The following is a 21,051-nucleotide window of genomic DNA, read 5'->3' as shown; positions in this document are numbered from 1 at the left end:
AACCACAACTACTGAGCCCGTGTGCCCCAACTACTGAAGCCCACGTGCCTAGAGCCCATGCTCCACAACAAGAGAAGCCACCACAGTGAGAAGCCCACGCACCACAACTAAGAGTAGCCCCTGCTTGCTGCAACTAGAGAAAGCCTGTGTGCAGCAACGAAGACCCAACGCAGCCAAATAATAAATAAATAAATAAATAAATAAATAAATAAATAAATAAAAACACACGTCCAAGATTTCTGGGTAAAGAAAGCATGAGGAGGATCACAGAACTCTTATACCTGGACACCTGATAGGATAAACATTTTAAAAAGTGCAACCCAAGAAGGAAATGAGAGTGACCTTATATGAAATACTTTCCAATGTGGAAGGAGGAGAATGAAAGGGATAGTCATGGGTAAGTTTAAAAAAAAAAATCCATCAAGAGTAAGAGCCTCTTAGGGAATTCCCTGGTGGTCCAGTGGTTAGGACTCTGCGCTTTCACTGCCATGGGCCCGGGTTCAATCATTGATCGGGGAACTGAGATCCCACAAGCTGCAAAGTGTGGAAAAAGAAAACAAAACTCTATAAACCACTATGGGACCTCAGGAAAAGGAGGCTGAACCTCTGGGGCTTGCCATCTTCCAGGGCATTAAGCCACATTGGGAGAATCTGCCAAAGCTTATGTTAATACATGGAATTTACCACTGGATAAAGTAGGCCTGATAGAAAACATTTTATGAGACTTTAGAAAAAAGAACAGAATTCAAATCACCAAAAATGATTAAACTCTTCAATGGCAAGCTCTTCTCTACCTTCATGCCCTTAGCTTGAAAAGAGGATGAAAGCAACAATGAAGCACTAACCATAGTTGATAAGCAAGATTGGGTGGGGATAGGTCTCAAATTAGGTGGGAAACATATCAAGGATATTTCAACGATCTCTCTCAAATAAAAGGTATAAACGGAACTGTTCCACATAAAATATAAAGAAGATCAATAAAAATGACACAGCAACTATCAAATCTCCAATAACAAAAGAGAAAGACAATGAGAGAGAAGAAATTACTATGCAGATGAAGAACCCAACCTGGAAAACAATCTAATCCCGCAAAACCAAAAGCAGATTCTCCCTTGAATACTTATTTGAATACTTCAAATAAGAATGTAGAGGGCTTTGGGCTTCCCTGGTGGTGCAGTGGTTGAGAGTCCACCTGCTGATGCAGGGGATGCGGGTTCGTGCCCCGGTCCGGGAAGACCCCACATGCCGCGGAGCGGCTAGGCCCGTGAGCCATGGCCACTGAGCCTGTGCTCCACAATGGGAGAGGCCACAGCAGTGAGAGGCCTGTGTACCACCAAAAAAAAAAAAAAAAAAAAAAAGAATTTAGATACAGGGCTTCCTTGGTGGTGCAGTGGTTAAGAATCTGCCTGGCAATGCTGGGAGCATGGGTTTGAGCCCTGGTCCGGGAAGATCCCACATGCCACGGAGCAACTAAGTTCATGTGTCACAACTACTGAGCCTGCACTCTAGAGCCCGTGAGCCACAACTACTGAGCCCTCATGCCACAACTGCTGAAGCCCGCATGCCTACAGCCCGTGCTCCACAACAAGAGAAGCCACCGCAATGAGAAGCCCTCACACCGCAAGGAAGAGTAGTCCCCACTCACCGCAACTAGAGAAAGTCCATGCACAGCAATGAAGACCCAACGCAGCCAAAAAAAATAAATAAATAAAACAAATTAAAAAAAAGAATTTAGATACAATAAGAGCTAAGAAATAAATGAAAGAACGAATAAGAATAAACAGAATGAAAAGAAAGATGTCTGCAAAGCTGAAGAAAACCTGAAAAACAAAACACCACAATTAAAGGTTCAATAAGATGTCAGAAACAGCAAGAAACAGAAGAGATACAGAGAAAACAGAATGAACGGAGTGGAGAAAGGCTTTCAGAATTAAAAAAAACCAAACAAACAGATATTAAAGCAATTAGAAGATAATATTAGAACATAAAAATGATCCAATCTAAGGATAATTAGAATAAATATAGTAAACTCAAAAAACATAGGACTCAATAAAGGGAAGAGAAAAAACATTCACAGATAATATACAGGAAAATTCCCTTAAAATAAGGGATCAGTATCATTCACTCCCCACTGCCAATCCATCAGAAGAAATCCTATCTGTTCTACCTTATGCATACACCAGAACTGGACCGCTTCTTACCATCTCCACTTGCATCGTGACATGTACCAAGATTTCCACCACCCTTATCTAAGCCACAATCATTTCTTACCTGCATCGCCATGATCAAGACTGTAATAGTCTCCTAACTGGCATCCTGAGCCTTCTATTCTGCCACTCTCTGGCTTCTATTTCACATAGCTGCTTTTAAAATTATAAGACATTATGTCCCAGCTCCACTGTTCAAAGCCCTTCAGCAGCTCCCCATTTCATTCAAGGTAAAAGCCAGAGCCCTTAGAGTGGCCTAAAAGGTCTTATCTGCTCTAACACCCTGTCCCCATCCTCGCTTTATCTCTCTGACCTCACGTCCTACTACTCTTCCTCTCAGGTACTCCACACCAGCCACACTGGCCTCCTTACTGTCCCTTTTATAACTTAGATATGTTCTCACCTTAAGGCCCTTAAGGTGTTGCCTCTGCCAGGAATGTTCTTCCCCTAGATATCTATATGGATACTTCCTCACCTCCTTCAGGTCTTTTCTCAAATGTTACCTTCTCTGTGGTTATTCATGAGAAACTACTGAACTTGGGGTAAGAACAGAGAGAGTCTGTGGCATTATTGCCTAAAGCTACTCCCATCCCCAGAGGTCAGTGGGAAAGGTAGTTCTACCAAGGTGGCGAAAGCCATGAAAACCAGCAGGTTCACTGACAGAGAGAGCTGACTTGATTTAAAGCAAAGCACAGAAAAACCCCATGCCTATCCGCATTGTCAGTAAGAGTTTGCATTCTTGGTGGCAAATGAAAAAGCAAGACCAAGGGCTCAGCGAGCCTGAGGTTGCTGTCATAGTGCAAGCAATGGACCAGCAGACTAGACGGAAATTAAAAAAGGAAATCTGGAAACAAAACTTAAGGGACCTTGATAAATGCTCTACACATCTGCACTGGAGAGATTGGAAAGGGTCCACCAGGAGCCTGCATAAGCAGGCAGAAAAGACACAAAAGGGCCCAGTAGAAAGTAAAAGTTAGGGCAGACTTTTAAACTGTCTGAACTTTGAAGGAGTTTCCCCAACACACACAATGATCAGCAGAGAGAGGAAGCCTTACTGGCTCAAGGTGTTTAGCACAATCTTTGACCAATCATTAACTGACCACTAAGCAATGTAGATACAGGTGTCACTCCAGGAAGCCAAACTTAAAAATTAAAACAGAAATTAAAAAAACAGAAACAAAACTGAGCAGATATCAAGCAGTCACACACCAAGGAGAAAGATTCTACAGATTGAGTCCAGGCAAGTTACTTAAAAAACAACAATAATAACAGCAACAACAACCCTCAAAAGGGAAAAAAATCAGAATCCAAAATTGCTACAACATATTATGTAAAATGTCCACAGTTTCAACAAAAATTTATGGGATGTAAAGATGCAAGAAAGTGTGACCCAAACTGAGAAGGGAAAAAAGACCCCATGTGATTGCAAACATCCCTGTGTAGGCTCAATGCCAGACTTAGCAAACACAGACATCAAAGTGCTTTAAAAGACTAAAGAAAATTATATGAACAATGCCTTAAACAGATAGAAAATCTCAACAAAAAGACAGAAATCATAAAAAAGGGCCAAATGGAACTCTAGAGTTGAATACTACAGCAGAATAAAAAATAAACCTAAAGAAAGAGCAATAGAAATTATCTAATCTGAAGAGAGAGAAAAGAATAAAGAAAAACAAACAGAGCCTTAAAGACCTGTGGAACAAGTGTACCAACATACACAAATTAGGAGTTCCAAAAGAAGTGGAGAGAAAGGATAGAAAGTGACCAAAAACAATACAAACTGATTTTTTAAATTAATCTACACATTAAGAAGCTCAGTGAACCACAACTACAAAACACAGAAGTCCGTACCGAGACATGTAGTAAAACTGATGAAAGCCCCAAACTGAAAATCTTGGGAGTAGTAAGAAAAAAACAACCCATCATTTACAGGGAAGCAAAGATATAACTAGTGGCTAACTTCTCATCAGAAACAAGGGAGGCTAGAAGGCAGCGAGATGACATATTCAAAATGCTGAAAGGGAATACTGTCAAGCAAGAATTCTGTATCCAGATAGCTAAACTGTCTTTCAGAAATGAAGGTGAAATAAAGACATCCCCAATAACTCAGAGAATCCACTGACACCAGCTGGTAGCTTAAATCTACACAGAGAAATGAAGAGCACTGGAAAAAGTAAATATATGGGTAAATATACAAGAATGCGTTTTAAAAATTTTATTCTCTCATACAGAGTGAAGTCAGAAAGAGAAAAACAAATATCTTATATTAACACATATATGTGGAATCTGAAAAAAACTGGTATAGATGATCTTAACTACAAAGCAGAAACAGAGACCCAGACGTAGAGAACAAACATATGGATACCAAGGGGCAAGTGGGAGCGGGGGGTTGGATGAATTGGGAAATTGAGGCTGACTATTGATAGTAGGTATGAAATAGATAAGTAATGAGAACGTACTGTATAGCACAGGGAACTCTACTCGATGCTCTGCAGTGACCTAAATGAGAAGGAAATCCAAAAGAGAGGGCATATATATATATATATATATATATATATATATATATATATATATATACATACACACACGTATAGCTGATTCACTTCGCTGTACAGTATAAACTAACACAACACTGTAAAGCAACTATACTCCAATAAAAAAAGAATAAAAAAATTATTCTCTTAAATTATTTAAAAGACAAGATTGTATAAAGCAGTAATAACAACACTGTACCGTTGGGTTTATAACAAATATAGATGATATATATGACAATAACTGCACAAAGGAGGGGGAAAGACAAGCTATCTTATAGAATTAAACTAGTACTAATCTAAAGTAGACTTTGGGGACTTAACCTGGTGGCGCAGTGGTTAAGAATCCGCCTGACAATGCAGGGGACACGGATTCGACCCCCGGTCCGGGAAGATACCACATGCCTCAGAGCAACTAAGCTTGCGGGCCACAACTATTGAAGCCTGCGTGCCTAGAGCCCGTGTTCCACAACAAGAGAAGCCACCACCATGAGAAGCCTGGGTGCCGCAACAAAGAGTAGCCCCCACTCGCCGCAACTAGAGAAAGCCCACATGCAGCAAATGAAGATCCAACGCGGCCAAAAACAAAAAACAAAACAAAACAGTATGGTATTGGCATAAAGACTGAATTTAGATGAATGGAATAGAATACAGAGCCCAGAAATAAACTGTCACATGTATGGTCAAATAATTTTTAACAAAGGCACCAAGACCACTCAATGGGGAAAGAATAGTCTCTCCAACAAATGATGCTTGGAAAACTGGATATCTACATGCAAAAGGATGAAGCTGGACCCATCACTTACACCATATACAAAAGCCAACTCAAAATGGATTAAAGACCTAAACATAAGATCTAAAACTCCTAGAAGAAAACACAGAGGAAAAGCTTCATGACATTGAATTTGGCAATGATTTCTTGAATATGACACCAAAAGCACAGCTAAAAAAGCAAAAATAGACAAACAGGAATATGTGAAAATTAAAAACTTCTGTACATCAACGGAAATAATCAGGAGTGAAAAAGCAATCTATGGAATGGGAGAAAATATTTGTAAATCATTTAACTGATAAGAGGTTAATATCCAGTAGATATAAAGAACCCCTACAACTTAACAACAGAAAAATAAATGACCAACTTAAAAATGGGCAAAGAACTTGAACAGACATTCTCCAAGGGAGATATGCCAATGGCCAAAAAAGATGCTTAACATCACTCATCATTAGAGAAACACAAATCAAAACCACAATGAGATATCATCTCATACCCATTAGGATGGCTGCTACCAAAACCAACAACAACACAATAACACACACACACACACACACAAAAAACCCCAGAAAATAAGTGTTGCTGAGGATGTGGAGAAATTGGAACTCTTGTGCACTATTGGTGGGAATATAAAACGGTGCAGCCACTATAGAAAATAATATGAAGCTTCCTCAAAATTTAAAAATAGAACGACCATAAGATGCAGCAATCCCACCTCTGGGTATATATCCAAAAGAAATGAAAGCAGGATGTCGAAGAAATATTTGCACGTCCATGTTCACCGTAGCACTATTTATCAATGTAAGAGACAAGAGGTGGAAACAACCCAAATGTCCACTGATGGATGACTGGATAAACAATATGTGGCATATACATACAATGGAATATTATTTGGCCTTTAAAAAGGAAAGGCCTTTAAAAAGGAAATCTTGATACATGTCACGATGCAAATGAACGCTGAGGACATTATGCTAAATGAAGTTTCAGTCATAAAAAAGAAAAATATTGTAAGATTCCACTTACATGAGGTATCTAAAGTAGTGAAATTCATAGAAACAGAAAGTAGAATGGTGGATGCCAGGGGCTGTAGGGAGAGGGAAATGGGATATTGTGATTTCATAGGTACAGGCATACCTTGGAGATACTCCAGGTTCAGTTCCAGACCACCGCAGTAAAGTGAACATCGCAATAAAGCAAGTCACAGAAATTTTTTTGGTTTCCCAGTGCATATAAATGTTTACACTATACTGTAGTCTATTAAGTGTGCAATAGTATTATGTCTAAAGAAATGTACATACCTTAATTTAAAAATACTTTATTGCTAAAAGAATGTTAACTATCATCTGATAATGTAAGATTGCCACAAACCTTAAATCTGTGGGAAAAAAATGCAATCATCTGCGAAGTGTAATAAAGTAGAACACAATAAAACAAAATAGGGCTATAATTTCAGTACTGTTGTGTCTCAGGGAATAGGGAGGCCTGAGGAGAGGGAGAGAGACAGGGGAATGGCCAGTTGGTGGAGCAGTCAGAACACACACAACATTTATCCATTAAATCTGCCTCCCATATGGGCATGGTTTGTGGCGCTCCAAAACAATTACAGTCATAACATCAAAAATCACTGATCACAGATCACCATAACAAATACAGTAGGGTGAGCGCCCTCGCCAGACTGGTTAAAGGCGCGGCCGGTAGTGAGCGCTGCTGGAGGGGCGCGGGCTCGAAGAGCACCATCAGACCTGAGGTGGCAGCCGGAGCCCGGGAGGCGCGGGGATGCGTCTGTCACTGCCCCGGGGGACGGTCCCCGGGGACCACCACCACCTCGAGGGCCAAGAGCCAAACACCATGGAGACCTTGGATCCTGACCCCCCAGGATGCTGAGCCCAGCAGAACTGGAAGCGAGATTTAAAATGCATGAACTGGGGGACTGTGTCCGACTCATCTTTCCATCTTGGGCTCCTTCACAGTGCTTGGGACATCATGACAACAGTATGAGGAAGAGGAGCTTATCAAATACTGTTAAGCTTGAGCCTGGAGGGGACCAACAAACCTTTGGATCGAAGTGGGGGCCTTTGGGTCTCAGCAACCTGTAAGACTTTATTTACCTCTTTCTAAGCATCAAGAGTACCTGCAGAGTTCTGGGGTGAAGGTGCTGGCCAGTTTCCCTGTGCAAGCCACCATTCACCTCTATAGTGACGAGTCAGATTCAGATGAGGAGCAGAAAGAAAAACCCAGCCCTCTGACCTTCAGTGCCAGGAGGCGGAAGACAGCCCAGGAGGAAAGGGCAGAGACCGGCTGACAAACCCAGGATGGCAACCCGGAGTCAGTGGTGGCCTTGGTGGTAAGGGTCCGCTCCCCAACCCTGACTCTCCGGAGGATGCTGGGTGCCCTTCATCCCAATAAGTCTGTCTCTCCTACACCAGACCCACCTCACACGTGCCCTGCGGGACAGCCCTTGGGGACAGCCTCGCGAGAACACTTTGCCTTTCAACTGGGTATACAAGGACTTGACTTTCTCTGGCCAGCACCCCACTCTGGCAAAGACTCAGATTTACTCATCCTTCTACTTTGTGCCTCATTTATACCTTTGAGAAAGGATTCTAGGACCAAGAGGTTTGTGTCCACATGGGGTGTTATCAGGTGGGGCCAACTTTCAAAGCACGTTCAGCAATGTCACTGTGCTGATCAAAGGACAGATTAGTCCATATCGATTAATAACTCACCCACGCCTCTCACTTAACCTGAGACCCTTTATTTGGCTATTTCCACTTTTGTAAAAATGATTCAGATATTGTCCAAGGTTGATGTGGTGGCTTAGTGGCATTCTGAAAAAAAAAAAAATTTATTGATGAAAAACACACAAACACACTGAATAATTTCCATAAAAGTAACAAAAATAAAAAGACAAGAATTTGGGTGGAGGGACCATTCTGGATAAAAACATATATGATTCTTGTCTAAGGGCTGTGTGTATGAATAGAGAGACAAGCTTTAACTCTTAGTTGGGGACTGCTTTGGGCTTACTACTTGAATAGAATAACACTGTTTTCAATCAAGGTACCTAATGTAATATTATTTTCAGCTTTTTATATTTTGATGACCAAATGAGTGTATTCGTCAAGGTTTTTTATTTAACTATTTTACATTTGGTTGTCTTCCCAGTTTCTACTTGAAATAAATATTTTGAGAGACAAAAAAACCCAAATACAGTAAAAATGAAAATGTTTGAAATATTGGGAGAATTCTCACAATGTGACACAGAGACAACAAAAGTGAGCAATGCTGCTGGAAAAATGGCACTGAGAGATTTGCTTAATGCAGGGTTGCCACGAAGCTTCAATTTGTAAAAAATGCAATATCTAAAGCAAAGTGCAATAAAATGAAGAGATGCCTGCAGAAATTTTCCATTTTACAAGACAAAAAATTTCTAGAGATCTGTTCAACAACTATGTAAATATACTTAACACTACTGACCTGTACATTTAAAAATGGCTAAGATGGTAAATTTTATATTACATACTTTAATTTTTTTCTTAATTTTCAGGAATATACTGATTTGGAAAAAAAAGAAAAAGAGATGAAAAATGTTAAATGTGGATGGATTAGCATAAATCCATCACTACTCATGGAAATCCAAGCCAAAGCACTGAGGTTGAATATATAGCCTTAGTATAGATGCAGTATAGTGAGCGGATAAGTGAGGGCTTAAAAGCCAGACTGCCTGGGTTCCCATCCCAGCTTTACCGTCTCCTAGCTAAATGACTACAAGCAAGCTACTTACCTTCTCTGTGTCTCCATTTCTTTATCTGTAAGATGCAAATAATGCTAGCATCTTCCTCACAGGACTGTTATATGGTTTAAATGAGTTCATACAGATGTAGCACTTAAAAGAATGCCTGACACTTATTGACAACCAGTCAATAAACACTGGCTGATATTAACTGCAAGATGTGTCTCCTAAAACTAAAAGGTGTTAAGAATCATAGATTATACAAGTTACTTAACAAAAACTAATGGGAACTTTACCAAGACTATGGGTTACTAGCAGTAGGTCATAATTTCAGGTATTGTTAGAGCTTTAGAATGGCAACTCCATCAAATTTAGATGATGTATAATTAGGAAATCAGAATGATCCAAAGTACTCTAAAGATATAGCAGGTATAATTTTCAAGTTTTGGGGTATATAACTTTTCACACTGGCATGCATTATAAGGACCTGACAACACTAGCAAATAAAAGGTAAATTGGGCTATACACAAAGGTACCTGTAGTTATTTTAAATTGAAAATACAGATTGTTACAAAATGTACCTATGAATAGAACCAGAAAAAAAGGAAGGACAGATGAGGAAGGAAGGAAACATAAGAAAACTAAATGCTCATCTTCAATAATAGGACTGCCCCTAAAAAAATTAAAAAGTCAGTACAGCCATGCTATGAAGAAATATGGAGTTTAATACCAGAATAAATGGTTGTAATTACCCATGGACAGCTAGAATAGGGAATCGTGGGGGAGAGGGCAGAGAAAGCAAGACTTTTTAAAAAAAATTATTATAAGCTTTGTGATACTATTTGACTTCTTTTTCTTTTAATAAATTTATTTATTTTATTTATTTATTTATTTTTGTGGTACGCAGCCCTCTCACTGTTGTGGCCTCTCCCGTTGTGGAACACAGGCTCTGGACGCGCAGGCTCAGCGGCCATGGCTCACGGGGCCAGCCGCTCCGCGGCATGTGGGATCTTCCCGGACTGGGGCACAAACCCATGTCCCCTGCATCGGCAGGCGGACTCTCAACCACTGCGCCACCAGGGAAGCCCCTATTTATTTTTCTTTTTGGCTGTGTTCGGTCTTCGTTGCTGCGCGCAGGCTTTCTCTAGTTGCAGTGAGCGGGGGCTACTCTTCGTTGTGGTGCATGGGCTTCTCATTGCGGTGGCTTCTCTTGTTGTGGAGCACGGGCTCTAGACATGCGGGCTTCAGCAGTTGCAGCACTTGGGCTCAGTAGTTGTGACTCAGAAGCTCTAGAGTGCAGGCTCAGTAGTTGTGGCGCACAGGCTTAGTTGCTCCGTGGCATGTGGGACCTTCCCGGACCAGGGCTCCAACCCGTGTCCCCTGCATTGACAGGCAGATTCTTAACCACTGCGCCACGAGGGGAGCCCACTATTTGACTTCTTATACCATGTACAGTCCAGTCCTCCATATCTGCAGTTTCTGCATTCTCGGATTCAACCAACCGAAATCAAAAATACTCAAGGGAAAAAAAATCCAAAAAGTTCCAAAAAGAAAAATTTGATTTTGCCACACGCCAGCAACTATTTACATAACGTTTACATTGTATTGGGTATTATAAGTAATCTAGAGATGATTTAAAATATACAGGAGGAAATGTTTAGGTTATATGCAAATACTATGCCATTTTATATAAAGGGACTAGAGCATCTGCAGATTTTGGTATCTGTGGGGGGTCTTGGAACCAATCCTCAGCAGATACTGAGGGAAGACTAGACGTTTATACTTAGATTAAAAAATACTTAGCCTATTTTATGCACTTTGAAACTACTAAAACACTGTTTTTTACCCTGACAAATGTCCAAAATGATTACACACACTGGTAGTAAGACTATGGAGAAAACAGGCTACCTCACATCTAAGTGAGAATGTAAATTTGTACAATACCTATGAAAAACAACTAGACAGTAGTTATCAAAATTTTAAATACAGGCACTTCCTTGGTGGCACAGTGGTTGAGAATCCGCCTGCCAATGCAGGGGACACGGGTTTGATCCCTGGTCCGGGAATATCCCACATGCCATGGAACAACTAAGCCTGTGCGCCACAACTGCTGACCCTGCACTCTAGAGCCCACGAGCCACAACTACTGAAGCCCATGCTCCACAACAAGAGAAGCCACCACAATGAGAAGCCCGCACGCCACAACGAAGCCTTGACCCCGCTCGTCACAGCTAGAGAAAGCCTGGGCGTAGCAACGAAGACCCAACACAGCCAAAAATAAATAAATAAATAAATTTATACCAAAAAAATTTTTTAAATACATATACTATTTGACCCAGCAAAAGAATTTCTAGGAATTTACCCTACAAGCATATCTGCAAATATGTGGAAAGGAATGTTCAAGGTTATCAAATGAAACAACATTTATTAGAGCAAAAGATTGGAAACAACTTAATTGTCCATCAATGGAACACTAGTTTAATGAATTATGGTTTATTCATACAATGCGATACTATGCAAATGTTTTTGAGGAAAGAGAACGTTCTTTTATGTATTGATATGATATATTGTTAAATGAATATGATGGGGAGAATATATTTATACTATCATATATACATAAATATTGTATATCTGGAAGGATAAACAAGAAACTAGCAACAGTGATGATCCGTTGAGGAATGGAAACTGAAAAAATAGGAAACTCGGGTAAGAAAGACTTTTCAATTGGCCTTTTTCTATTTTGGCATTGGAACCATACAAGCATCTTATCTAATCAAAAAAACTGTAATACTTTTTTTAAAAAAGATCCCTTCCTAGTAAATTAAACCAAAGCTGAAAACCCTCAGTTTAACCTAAATAACATTTGTTTCAACTTAGAAATCCAATCAACGGGTTCAAGAAATGTGTCAGTAAGAACCTACAAACACTAACTTCTAGATCTGCAGAATAACAACCAAAAACAAGAAAATGGGGAGTTCCAAATAAAAATATTTTTCCTGACTTTTAAAGGTTTGGGTTATGAGAAAGTAACCAAGAGTTCTTATTCCACAATATCATTTTTGCCAATAATTATTCTCATTAACTTTATAAAGGAATATGAAAAAGGAGAAGAAAAAAAAGAAAAAGGAAAGAGACCCAAAGTAATACAATGATATATTCTAAAAAATAATTAGGAACAAAGGAGATGATTTCCTTAGGTCAAAAAGGTGAATGTGAGACATTTCCATAAGTCTGTTTTCTCAACAAAGTTTTTATTCATTGGCACTAACTTTCCAATCCATATGTCATTCTAACCCCAAAACTCCCATAATTATAAGGTCTGATCACCACAAATTTTATTTTGGAAAATGGAATTTTCATTTAGAAAAACCAATAAATTCCTTTTTTAAAATATAAACCTTGAATTGGAACAACACAGAATTGGAAATTGGAATAAAATAGAATTTCTGGAAATTTAAAATACATTCTAAGTGGAAAATCAGAAACCATGTGATAGCACAACTCCTCTTACTACTATTAAAAGACACAGGACCCTCCAAATTGCTTAACATTAGTCATCAGTGGCAGCTGTAAGTGTGGGAGTAGAGGGGGCTCAAAAGGAGCAGAGCAGGAATACATACAAGTTTGTCTTTTCCTATTTCACTGCTAGCGGTGTGGTGAGTTGTCTGTACCCTCCTCCTCATGCAGGTGGCTGTAACCCAAGCCCAATCAAGCCAAATTATCCTCAGCTGTATAAATTCTTCAATAATGGTTTTAAACAATACTGATCATTTAATCCTTACCCCCTCCACACACATATAAACTCCATTCCTCCCATCTCCCCAAAGCACAGATGCACAAACAGCACAAGGGAATGGAGGCAGCTATTAGGCAAAAACAAAATAAGGCAATTAAGAGCTATATTCACTGATTCTAATCCATAAAGGGAAATTTCACGCAAATAGAAAAAGTGATTTCTAATACACCTTCTAACTTGAAAAAATTATTAACTGATCAATTAATAAGTATTTAAGATAAATTACTATGTGCCAATACTTGACACATACTAAAATATGGATAAACCTTGAGGACATTATGCTTAGTGAAATAAGCCCGTCACAGAAAAGACAAATACTATATGATTCTACCTATATGAGGTACTTAGAGTAGTCAAATTCATAGAGACAAAGTTGCCAGGTGCTGTGGGGTAGGAGAATGAGGAATTATTGTTTAATGGTACAGTTTCAATTTGGGGAGATGAAAAAGTTCTGGAGATGAACGGTAGTGACAGTTGTACAACAATGTGAATGTACTTAACATCACTGAACTGTACACTTTAAAATGGTTTAAATGGTCAATTTTATGTTATGTGTATTTTACCATGATTTTTAAAAATTTTAATGCAATAAGAAAAAAAATTATGAAAGAAAAAATTGACTGCTTGACCCAGCAAGAAACTCCTAAAAGAAGAAGGGAAAAAGAAAAAAAAGCACGAAAGCACAAACATCAATATTATCAATATTAGGAATTTTTTTTTAAAAGTATAGATCTTACAGACATTAAATACAAGACAAAAATAGAGACAACCTTATGTCAATACATTTGAAAACGTAGGTAACAAATTTCTTAAAAAACATGTTACCAAACACAGGCAAAAAATAGAAAATGTAAATAGTAACTATCTCTAAAAGTAACTGAGGTTATAATTTTAAATTCTCTCATAATGAAAAGGCTCTCATCTCTGATCTATTGATGATAGAGTGTAAATTGGTATAACTTCTTTGGAATATAGGCATTATTTTGTAAACTAGAACATTTATCAATCCTATGACCCAGAGATTACATTCCTAAGTACCAAGAGAAATTCTTGCTCATGGCACACCAGAAAACATGTAGAATTCATAACAGTAAGAAATGGAAACAACCCAAATGTCATCAACAGGAAATGAATAAACTGTGATGAATCCACTAAATGAAGTATTATATGGCAGAGAAAAATGAGTCAACTATTACAACTGTACACAACAATATAGATAAATCTTAGCAACATAATGTAAAGCATTAAAAAAGAAAGAAAAGAAAATCAATTCCCAGATTGCATACACATATTCTTTAAAAAAAAAACTAAATACAACTAACACTAGACAATATATTATTTAGACACACACATACACCTGATAAAACTATTTTTTGAAAAGGCAATGGAAAGAGTAAAAAAAAAAAAAAATTAGAGTATTTACCTTGAAAGGCGAGAGGAGAACATGTAAGACTGTCAATATTCAATATTAAACTTCTCAGGTTAAATGGTGGGTTCATGAATATTCTATATGATATTTTTTAAAACCAAATACACGACATAAACAAAATGATAAAAATACATGGTAAAGTTTTTTTTTATAGGGCCATCGAGGGATGTGGAATAACTGATTCTCACACACTGCTAGTGGGAGTGTAAAAATCTATTTAGTAAAATCTACTAAGGCTGAACATAAGCATATCCTACAACCAGATGTCCTACTACTAAGTATATGCTCAACAAAATGCATGTATATGTGCACCAGAGACATGTACGAGAATGTTTATAGCAGCACTATTTTTAAGAGTCCAAAACTAGAAACAAATGTAGACATCTATCAATGACAGAATGGATAAATAAATTGTGGTATATTTACAGAACAGAACACTATATACCGCAATACAGAAAAAGAACGAGCTACTGACATAACGGATCAATTTCAAAACCAATGCTAATAGACATATATACACTACCATATGTAAAATGGATAGCTAGTAGGAAGCAGCCGCATAGCATAGGGAGATCAGCTCCATGCTTTGTGACCACCTAGAGGGGTAGGATTGGGAGGGTGGGAGGGAGACGCAAGAGGGAGGAGATATGGGGATATATGTGTATGTATAGCTGATTCACTTTGTTATAAAGCAGAAACTAACACACCATTGTAAAGCAATTATACTCCAATAAAAATGTTAAAAAAAAACCCAATGCTAAGAGAAAAATGTCAGATGCAAAAGAGTGTATGTTGTATGATTCCATTTATATGAAGTTCATACATAAGCCAAACTAATCGATAGATAGAGGTCACAATAGTAGTGGGAAAGAAACTGGGTCAGGGTACAGGAAGGCTTCTAAGATCCTGGTACTATTCTATTATCATGATCTGAGTATTTATTATACAGGTCTGTTCACTGTGAAATAATTCATCTAGTTGTACCCTTAAGCATTTTGCATTTTACTTTATGTATATTGCATAAAACTTTAACAAAAAAGAAAATAAACTAAAGACATCCTTTTGCCTCTTAACGGCACAGTTTAACTGATACTCTTCATTCCCTCTGCCAGGCACTGACCAATATCCCTGGCTGAACACTGGCAGCTAACAGGTAACACTGACATTGGGGCATTCTGCTCCCCCTATACTATACTGAGTCTGATGTATTTGTTCTCAAACCTACTTAATTCCAGTTGTGTCCATAATTACAATTACATGATTGTAATGAAATACTAAATACATTAATGAACTACGAATGTAAGAAAAGTTGCTATTTCTTTGAGAACTAAGTTGAAGGCTCTGGAAGACTGAATATAAATCATTTGAAACACCGTCCTCGGGACTTCCCTGGTGGCGCAGTGGATAAGACTCCGCGCTCACAATGCAGGGGGCCTGGGTTCGATCCCTGGTCAGGGAACTAGATCCCACATGCATGCTGCAACTTAAGAGTTCGCATGCCACAACTAAGGAGCCCACGTGCCGCAACTAAGACCCTGTGCAACCAAATATTAAAAAAAAAAAAAAATCCTCAACTTAATTGTGGGTGAGACACATAAATAACCTTGGGGAAAAATTAGAAATCTAGGAGGAGTCTATACTCATTGCTTCAAGTCTTTAAGAGTTCTCACTCCACTTAGAAAAACTGTAATTGGAAGTTGTAAGCAATGCATCATGGGCTGCAATTAATGCCAAATGGATGAAGAACTCTCATCAGCAGACTCATAACATAATATATCAAAAGGTTGGTGAAGGGCTTCCCTGGTGGCGCAGTGGTTGAGAGTCCGCCTGCCGATGCAGGGGACACGGGTTCGTGCCCGGTCCGGGAAGATCCCACATGCCGCGGAGCGGTTAGGCCCGTGAGCCATGGCCGCTGAGCCTGCGCGTCCAGAGCCTGTTGCTCCGCAGCGGGAGAGGCCACAGCGGTGAGAGGCCCGCGTACCGCACAAAAAAAAAAAAAAAAAGCTTGGTGAACAAATGTACATTTATTTGTTTTAAGCAAAAATAAAATGCTTATGATATGTATGTATCATTTTTATATCTTGCTTTAACCAATTTTTTCAGTTAATAGTAAACTGTGTAAGATTGGATGGTACTGAATAAGACTTCTACTATAATCCAAGAAAGCTTGCTCTAATTACTTTTGGCAAACTAATACTATCTACTAGATAGATAAAGCTAAAATTTTAACTGTAGGGAATTCTCTGGAGGTCCAGTGGTTAGGACTCCGCACTTTCACTGCAGGGGGTATGGGTTCCATCCCTAGTTGGGGAACTAAGATGCCACCAGATGCGTGGCCAAAAAAAAAAAAAATTAACTGTAAACAAGTCTACTTATTAAAACGGCAAAAGAGAAATCAAATTCACCAAAGCTGAGATGCTATATTTAAAAGAATATGTCAGGACTTCCCTGGTGGTCCAGTGGTAAAGAATCCACCTACCAATGCAGAGGACGGGGGTTCGATCCCTGGTCCAGAAACTAAGGTCCCACATGCCATGTGCCGCAAACTACAGAGCCCACGTGCTCTGGAGTCCATGCACCGCAACTAGAGAGAGAAAACCCACACGCCACAACTAGAGAGAAGCCCGCGCGCCGCAACAAAAGATCCCTCATGCCACAACTAAGACCCAACACAGCCAAAAATAAATTAAATAAATAAAATAAAAGAATACGCCTCTGGTGCCATATTAGCTATTATTGTTAACAAAATGGCAGCATAGTTACCCTATCTCAGCATAGTCTGGTTAATACAATAAAGGTCTTAGAAGAAGACAGTTGCTGAAAGGACTACCTGGGGCTCAAGGACCAAGGTCTGAGTATCACTGAACTGGAAAAACAATGGTCTGAGTGCTCTTGATAGAAGAAAACAGAAAAGATATTTTGCTAATAAATTTGCCTTGAGAGTTAAACTTTCTCTAAAACACAGTAAGTAAAATTTCTTCCTGGAATCTGATACAAACCATGGGTTTCTGAAAAAAAACAATTCTTGTTATACATTAGCATCCAGTTAGACTGAATTCCGGCATAATGGTCTCTTACCAGAATTCTTTAAAAGCATTGATCGAAAGCATTAGAGAGCCCTCAGTGATAGTACTCTAAAGCTTCTCATTTCATTCATTATTCAACTAATATTCACTGAATGCCTACTACATTCTAAGCCTTGTGTGAGTCTGACTGGGAGGGTGCTGTTTCAGATTCAGGGGAAAATTATGGTATATCAGAATGCAGGGGCTTAATGAGAGCAGGTGGTGGAAAAGTGGCAGCCAAACCCCTTACCTATTCAACTGAGCAGTCTGACAATAAAGGAATGAACAAAATAGAGTATTAGCCAGAGTTCTAGCAAGGCCAAGCAAAAGGGGTTTTCCCCTCAAGGGTTTACCCCTTAAAAAGGAATGCTTTTTCAAAGAGGAGAAGGAAGGAACCCTCCTCCACTGTTGGTGGGAATGTAAATTGGTACAACCATCATGGAGAACAGTATGGAGGTTCCTTTAAAAACTAAAAATTGAGCTACCATATGATCCTGCAATCCCACTCCTGGGCATATACCCAGAGAAAACCATAACTCGAAAACATACATGCACCCCAATGTTCACTGCAGCACTATTTACAGTGGCCAGGACGTGGAAGCAACCTAAATGTCCATCGACAGAGGAATGGATAAAGAAGATGTGGTACATATATACAATGGAATATTACTCAGCCATAAAAAAGAATGAAATAATGTCATTTGCAGCAACATGGATGGACCCAGAGACTGTCATACTGAGTGAAGTAAGTCAGACAGAGAAAAACAAATATCATATGATATCACTTATACCTATATGTGGAATCTAAAAAAAAGGTACAAATGAACTTATTTACAAAACAGAAATAGAGTCACAGATGCAGAAAACAAACTTATGGTTACCAGGGGGGAAGTGGGGGGAGATTGGGATTGACATATACCCACTACTATATATAATACAGATAACTAATAAGGACCTACTGTATAGCACAGGGAACTCTTCTCAATACTCTGTAATGACCTTTATGGGAAAAGAATTTTAAAAAGAGTGGATGTATGTATATGTAAAAAAAAAAAAAGAGGAGAAGGAAAAATCAAACATATTAATACTATAAAGAAGGGCTTCCTTGGTGGCTCAGTGGTTAAGAATCTGCCTGCCAATGCAGGGGACAATGGTTCGAGCCCTGGTCCGGGAAGATCCCACATGCCACAGAGCAACTAAGCTCATGTGCCACAACTGCTGAGCCTGTGCTCTAGAGCCCGTGAGCCACAACTACTGAGCCCATGTGCCACAACTACTGAAGCCCACATGCCTAGCGCCCGTGCTCCACAAGAGAAGCCACCGCAATGAGAAGCCCATGCACCACGACGAAGAGTAGCCCTCACTCACCGCAAATAGAGAAAGCCCACGCGCAACAAAAAAGACCCAACGCAGTCAAAATAAATAAATAAAATTTTTAAAAATAAAAAATACTACAAAGAAGAGTAATACTTACAGAAGTATAAAATAACCTAAAGGAGAGGAAATATCAAAGATAAAATTAACCTTACATTCAGATCCAATTAATCTTCCTTTGATGCCTAATATGTGCTAGGAAATGTACTAAGCAATTTCATACACATTATCTTATTTAATCCTCACAAAAACCTTGTGAGGTAAAAGAAACATACTTCTGAAACAAAAAACACAGAAAGATATACATCTCTGTATAGAGACAGAAGAGGGGAAGATGAGGAAGGTCATACCAAATGACTCCAATTATTTCAGTAATAGAAACAAGAGGAGAGAAAGCAGGTAAGCTTGAAGGCCTGAGAAGAAGAGATAAGAAAACTAATACTGCCTACCATGTGCTATTACATCATTTATATACAAATTTCATGTAATCCTGTTTAGTATTTATGACTCATTTAATTGAAGAACTTGAGACTGTGAGAATTCCCCAAGATCTAACAGCTGGTAAGTGGTAGGGTGGTGATTCAAACCCAGGTCTATAAGACTACAAATTCTGTCTCTTTCTACGATACCACACTGCTGCTTCAAAATCAGGAAAGTGCAAGAGAATACATATGAGAGGAATAAAAAGGTCATGAAGCAGCAAAGGTCCAGTTAGAAGCAGACAGCATGAATTTGGAGTAGATAATGCCAACTTTGTGCCCTCTCCCCCTGGGTTCAACTGCCCAGGTAAAAAGTATTTAACATTGGGAAGTTGCTAAAGGTGTAATAATATACACTTTTAAGAATTAAAATTGGGCAGGAGACTTCCACTTTCCTTCAAATTATTACTATTGTTCTTTACTAACTGAGTATCTACAAAATATTATGCACTTGGTAGTCTCATTGAACTTGCTACCTAACCATTTGAAGCTACAGTTTAAGTATCTGCCAATGGTCCAAAATTCAACACTAACCTGAGTAAGTGTTCTAATGTTGATCAAAATACCAGAAAATATCCATCTAAGAATAACTTAATTTTCTTTCATTTTGAAAACTGACTTTATTTACAAGGAATGAGAGTTAAGTCCCTAAGACTAACAGACATAGGATTGTTGTCAAAAACCAGAATGCAGACCCATTTATTTTGTTCTTTTATGAAAGACTGTGAGAGGCTTTGAAATGAACCAAGATCACTTGGCATCTTCAATGGAAAACTAGGCACTGTGTAATGTGCACCTTCCCTAGTTACCTGATTCTACAAGGTCTGCATTCTTCATGACATTTGAGCTGTTTTATAATTGTAAGTTATAGTTAAATGATAGCAATTCAAAGGATTCTTGTCCATACACTTACAAACAAATTCTGTCCAGTGAGAGAGGAATGATTTTCCCCACGTCCCTATGGAAAAAGACAGTTTTGCATAGATTTGTAAATTCACTTCAGCATACCTGATCCTATACACGTGCAGTACTTTGAATTCTCCTTTGAACTACTTTTAACATCTTACAGGTTCTCCCATTAATTAATGAGTTAAATAACATCTTTTACATGTGTTCATTTTACATTTATATGAAAATCAGTATTCTGTCTAACTTTTTAACAATGAATTTTATACAACATGTAGTATATACCATGGAAGATGAAAACTTTAATGCAAAAGCTCAAGGGAAGGAATCATCCTTTTCCACTCATACACATATTTAAGGAAGGCCAAACAAAACTTAGGCCCTGTCTCTTCCCAGTTCTGAAATTTAAGACTCTAAAAAGCACAGTCATTGTTGATCATTCTTGAAAGAGCCCATAATTCACAAAAGAATTCTTTGAAAATTATATTTCCAGCTGCTTTTTTCCCCTAATGCATAGTGTAAACAAAGCACTGTCTCAAGAACAGAGTTTCATCATTTCAGAAATGCTTAAAATCTTTTGTTTGAACTACTTTTGTTAATTATAGTCACTTAAAAAAATAGATGGTTACTCAATATTCTGTAATAACCTATATAGGAAAAGAATATGAAAAAGAACGGATATATGTATAACTGAATCACTTTGCTGTACACCTGAAGCTAACACAACATTGTAAATCAACTATACTCTAATATAAAATA

General features: G+C 38.5%; 1 protein-coding gene and 1 pseudogene across 6 annotated transcripts in view; one reads left to right on the top strand and one right to left on the bottom strand.

The window, feature by feature from the left end:
• SPATS2 (spermatogenesis associated serine rich 2) overlaps positions 1–21,051 on the bottom strand; it is a 152,901-nt gene that overhangs the window by 80,558 nt on the left and 51,292 nt on the right. Inside the window, exon 2 of one of the 6 annotated variants that reach the window (XM_029204649.1) lies at positions 8,237–8,338. The exons of 4 other annotated variants lie outside the window; for them this stretch is intronic. The gene's annotated coding sequence lies outside the window, so the exon portion shown is untranslated. Of the gene's footprint in view, positions 1–6,533; positions 6,554–8,236; positions 8,339–21,051 lie in introns of those variants that run through there. One more of the 6 variants, XM_029204650.1, reaches the window with a different exon arrangement.
• Positions 6,260–7,953, top strand: LOC114886150 (annotated as a pseudogene).

Source organism: Monodon monoceros, unplaced genomic scaffold (assembly GCF_005190385.1).
Source record: "Monodon monoceros isolate NGI ecotype Baffin Bay Population unplaced genomic scaffold, NGI_Narwhal_1 Super_Scaffold_6, whole genome shotgun sequence".
In the NCBI taxonomy this organism is placed as follows: domain Eukaryota; kingdom Metazoa; phylum Chordata; class Mammalia; order Artiodactyla; family Monodontidae; genus Monodon; species Monodon monoceros.
This window is presented reverse-complemented; position numbering and strand designations above follow the sequence as displayed.